Below are 6000 nucleotides of genomic sequence, written 5' to 3'. Positions count from 1 at the left end.
ATCAGGGTTAGCAACCCTGTCCTGGACACTAAGACTGTAAAACAGTAAAAAACCATAGTAGAATCGATGCTTTGTGAGGGAGAGTATGTTCGTTCAAAGTTGGGATAAAATGTGATGCTTAAACACGGTTCTATTCTTGGTAGTAACTAATATTGAGTCTCTGTAGGACGTTTTGTGTTGGCACTTCCCATAAAAAGTTGGCAGAAAGACTGTACAAACATAAGCTTCCAATAGCCAAGGTTTAAACTAAAAAATGACGAATTGATTTTTTGTGCCTTCCCTGTTTTTGAAAACCCTGATCGGTTAGTTCTTTCTATATAAGTCAACGACAGTAAGGGGAAGTAGCAGGAATAAAAAAAAAGTAAGGTATTTTTAGACCAAGCTTTGAACAGATATATTTGTATAAACCCTATGGGTGGATGGCACCTTTTGGAACACCAGTAAGGATATAATGCTAAGCCTGATGTTTTATGGTGGACTACTTTATCAAAAGCTTTAACTTGAGCAAATAATACTAAATTTAGGGAAAACATTCTCTAATCTGTTTTGGGATTTCTTCGTAGACTTGGACCAAGTACTGATACATTTTGTCTTGCCAAACTGATACTACATCTACTAAATCAGTGTCTGAACAAATTCTAGTGTATAGGGTTTTTTAAATTCAAGAAATTGAGATATAAAAAAAACATGTAAATAGAGATCATGCTGAATCCACTGAAGTAATACCCGAATTATCCAAAAAATTCTTCTGAAAAAAAAACGTGCCTTTTGCCGTCATGGTATCTTTGGCTCTGTTCGTTCTTTCGGAAACAACATGGACTTCTTTTAAATCATTGCCTACTTTAAATATGCAAATACTTGATCACTTTTCATTAAAAGTAATAATAACGATTTTCTTTTCTCTTTCAGAGGCTGCACAGTAATAAAATGATGGAAGCTTGCAGGATGTGAATAACTTTTGTAAAAAGGAGCAGTAAACAAATTGTTTTAATTTTTTTATTAGTTCTTTTTCACTTTCTAGTGCAGGATATATTTTTCTCTTACTTGGAGTCCAGGTTTCAAATGGAAGAAAATGCATACCTTGTTAGAACGGGAATCTAGTTAAAACATGATCTTAAAGTGCAAAAATTAAGTCTTATAAAATGGATAATATTTTACTTACGTTAGGTAAGCTACCATTGATTGCTTCTTTGGTTATTTCATTCAATACCAAGACTAAGATCCAAAGAAGTAGACACAATTTGACTTAACCTTTTGACAGTATGATCTTGATAAGTCTAGAGGTAACAATTTGTCTATTCTGGTGTTTTGAACTTTGTAAGACTGTATCATGGAAGTATGCATATACAGACGAGGGAAGCCGCTATTCCCCTTGAAAAATTTGGAACCAAATATTAGTAATCATACAAGATTGTTGGAAAAAATATATCGTTATGCGCGGAAATGAAGTACACATTTGAAACTCCCAAAATATAGCTATTGTGCTACCAAGAGTCTTTATGGATTTTGATCCGCTTGGCTTGCTCACAGAAATGAACTTTGTAACAAGGTGTGGAAAGTATCGACTTTTGTAATGATTAAATAAAAAAAAACTAGTTTTTTTAACTGAAAAAGTTAAAAAGGTTTTTTATATGGCTCTCCGCATATAAATTATTGAAATGAAATTTTTATATTAATTTTTTTGGCTAAATGTCTTTCTCTTAGTTTTGATCAGACGATTTTGAGAAATAAGGGGTGGGGAAGGAGGCCTAGCTGCCCTCCAATTTTTCGGTTACTTAAAAAGGCTACTAGAACTTTTAATTTTTAACAAACGTTTTTATTAGTAAAAAATATGCGTAACTTAATATTTAACTTACGTAACAAACTTTTATATTCTTACATTTTTATTATAACTACGAGGGGGTTTGTACCCTCGTTAATACCTCGCTCTTTACAGTAAATCATAAGTTTTGTCCCAATTCTTTAATAATGACCCCTGAATCAAAAAGGCCGTAGAATAAATACATGAAATTACTAAAAATACCTTAGCATAAAGAGCGAGGTATTTGTCACCTCCTAAATACCTCGCTCTTTATGCTAAAGTATTTTTAGAACCCCTTATATGCGTAATAATCTCTGTTCGTTTTAAATTTCAATGCTATTCCTTACTTTCAATTGAAAAAACGTTTTCATGTTTATTTTTTTATTGTTTTTTTTATAGTAATGCTAGAAAATCCTGCGCCCTTTTCATTGAATTTTTCTTCCCCCATGACATATTCCTCAAAGGAAATATCTTCCCACATAGCCCCCTCCCATCAACCCCACCCCCCCCCCAAACCAAAAAAATCCCCCTGAAAACGTCTGTACAATTCCCAATAACCATTACTATATGTAAACACTGGTCAAAGTTTGTAACTTGCAGCCCCTCCCCCAGGGATTGTGGGAGTCAGTCATTCCAAAAGACATAGTTCTTATGGTTTTCGACTATGCGGAACAAAATGGCATCTCAAAATTTTAATCCGTTGACTTTTGGAAAAAAAATTAGCGTGGGAGGGGGCCTAGGTGCCCTCCAATTTTTTTGATCACTTAAAAAGGGCACTAGAACTTTTCATTTCCGTAAGAATGAGCCCTCTTGCGACACTCTAGGACCACTTGGTCGATACGATGACCCCTGGGAAAAAAAAACAAAAAAACAAATAAACACGCACCCGTGATTTGTCTTCTGGCAAAAAATACGAAATTCCACATTTTTTTAGATAGGAGCTTGAAATTTTCGCTATAGGGTTCTCTGATACGCCGAATGCGATGGTGTGATTTTCGTTAAGATTATATGACTGTTGGGGGATGTTTCCCCCTATTTTCCAAAATAAGGCAAATTTTCTCAGGCTCGTAACTTTTGATGAAGACTAAATTAATTAAAACTTGTATATTTAGAATCAGCGTGAAATTTTGATTCTTTTGGTGTATATTTTAGCATCAAAATTCCGTTTTTTAGAGTTTTGTTTACTACTGAGCCGGGTCGCTCCTTGCTACAGTTCGTTACCACGAACTGTTTGATACCAAAACATGTTTCTTTATACATAGGTCATTGACTACTTTAGACAATTGTACTTAGTATGCACCAAGATGAAACGCATTTATTAATCTACATATTGTCTTTTTTTTGTTTTTTTTTGAACACTCAAAAACTAACTACTATTAGCAGCTTCAAAAACTTATGTCAACCTAGCTAAAAATTTACACTTAATATCCCTGAGAGGTGTAGACTTATGCACAAAAATAAAACTAAATTGCTTAAATCATCTATTGTCATGTTGGTCAGTATTTTTGAGAAGAAATCCAAAAAGTGTTTGTATTAAATACAAATATTATCTTTAGTGAAATTTTCTACCATTTATAACGATTTATTTTACATGATATATTAATAGACATCTCATCTGTAACTGAGACGCAACATGAGATGCATTCTTGGGGTTCCCACGCTTTCGAAGTCTCAGAGCAGTTTTCCACGGTAAGTTTTCTTTTGAAAGTTTCCCTTGCATGAGGGATCCCATTCCGGATGAGTCTTTTGGGTGATAAGCACCTCCTCCTAAGGCTAGTCTCTAACTTCACGAAATATATATATATATATATATATATATATATATATATATATATATATATATATATATATATATATATATATATATATATATATATATATATACTTTATATTTTTTATATATACTTAGGTATATATAAAATACCTAAATGGGTAAAAATAGTTTTCCTAGTGTTGTTTTTTTTTACTTGACTTGCTTTATTAACTACTTATTACAAAAACTGAACAGACACACAACCGCCGGGGAAGGCTCAAACAGCCTGAAAAAAAAAGTTTTTTTTCTCCCAGTTGTCTGGGAGAAATAGTCTGGGTATGCCCCCCTTGCCCCAAAGAATGTTCTGAACAAAGATGTTCAGATAAGTAATTGTAGACTACTTGAATTACCAAGTTAGTGTCAAGGTTGATATTATAAATACCTTTTTCGACAGTTTAGCCTAGTAAGCTGTAATTTATTTTGGAGGGTAGACGTAGGGGAGGGGAGAGAGGGGACAAGCCTCTTCCCTGGAGAGGGGGAGGGCACAAATTATAATATTTACAGTATTGATGTAGGGGAAAGGCGTGACAAAGTCTACAGTACTACCTGAGATAAACCTAACTCTAGTTCTGGGTGGAAGGCAAAATATAAGAACCTCCAAAATATTCCAATTATGCAACGAATTTTGGAATTTATGGACGGATCTAACGATGCCATGAAGGGGAGCAAATTTAATTAATAATGACCCCTGAATCAAAAAGGCCGTAGAATAAATACATGAAATTACTAAAAAATACCTTAGCATAAAGAGCGAGGTATTTGTCACCTCCTAAATACCTCGCTCTTTATGCTAAAGTATTTTTAGAACCCCTTATATGTGTAATAATCTCTGTTCGTTTTAAATTTCAATGCTATTCCTTACTTTCAATTGAAAAAACGTTTTGATGTTTATTTTTTTATTGTTTTTTTTATAGTAATGCTAGAAAATCCTGCGCCCTTTTCATTGAATTTTTCTTCCCCCATGACATATTCCTCAAAGGAAATATCTTCCCACATAGCCCCCTCCCATCAACCCCACCCCCCCAAACCAAAAAATCCCCCTGTAAACGTCTGTACACTTCCCAATAACCATTACTACATGTAAACACTGGTCAAAGTTTGTAACTTACAGCCCCTCCCCCAGGGATTGTGGGAGAGTCAGTCATTCCCAAAGACATAGTTCTTATGGTTTTCGACTATGCGGAACAAAATGGCTATCTCAAAATTTTAATCCGTTGACTTTTGGAAAAAAAATGAGCGTGGGAGGGGGCCTAGGTGCCCTCCAATTTTTTTGATCACTTAAAAAGGGCACTAGAACTTTTCATTTCCGTAAGAATGAGCCCTCTTGCGACACTCTAGGACCACTTGGTCGATACGATAACCCCTGGAAAAAAAAAACAAAAAAAAAACAAATAAACACGCACCCGTGATTTGTCTTCTGGCAAAAAATACGAAATTCCACATTTTTTTTATATAGGAGCTTGAAATTTTCGCTATAGGGTTCTCTGATACGCCGAATGCGATGGTGTGATTTTCGTTAAGATTACATGACTTTTAGGGGATGTTTCCCCCCTATTTTCCAAAATAAGGCAAATTTTCTCAGGCTCGTAACTTTTGATGAAAAAGACTAAACTAATTGAAACTTGTATATTTAGAATCAGCGTGAAAATTCGATTCTTTTGATGTATATTTTAGCATCAAAATTCCGCTTTTTAGAGTTTCGTTTACTACTGAGCCGGGTCGCTCCTTACTACAGTTCGTTACCACGAACTGTTTGATACCAAAACATGTTTCTTTATACATAGGTCATTGACTACTTTAGACAATTGTACTTAGTATGCACCAAGATGAAACGCATTTATTAATCTACATATTGTCTTTTTTTTTTTTTTTTTGAACACTCAAAAACTAACTGCTCCTATTAGCAGCTTCAAAAACTTATGTCAACCTAGCTAAAAATTTACACTTAATATCCCTGAAAGGTGTAGACTTATGCACAAAAATAAAACTAGATTGCTTAAATCATCTATTGTCATGTTGGTCAGTATTTTTGAGAAGAAATCCAAAAAGTGTTTGTATTAAATACAAATATTATCTTTAGTGAAATTTTCTACCATTTATAATGATTTATTTTACATGATCTATTAATACACATCTCATCTGTAACTGAGACGCAACATGAGATGCATTCTTGGGATTCCCACGCTTTCGAAGTCTCAGAGCAGTTTTCCACGGTAAGTTTTCTTTTGAAAGTTTCCCTTGCATGAGGGATCCCATTCCAGATGAGTCTTTTGGGTGATAAGCACCTCCTCCTAAGGCTAGTCTCTAACTTCACGAAATATATATATATATATATATATATATATATATATATATATATATACTTTATATTTTTTATATATACTTA

This window comes from Artemia franciscana, chromosome 10, assembly GCF_032884065.1.
Source record: "Artemia franciscana chromosome 10, ASM3288406v1, whole genome shotgun sequence".
NCBI lineage: Eukaryota > Metazoa > Arthropoda > Branchiopoda > Anostraca > Artemiidae > Artemia > Artemia franciscana.
The sequence above is the reverse complement of the archived record's forward strand: the minus strand, read 5'-3'. Positions refer to the sequence as shown.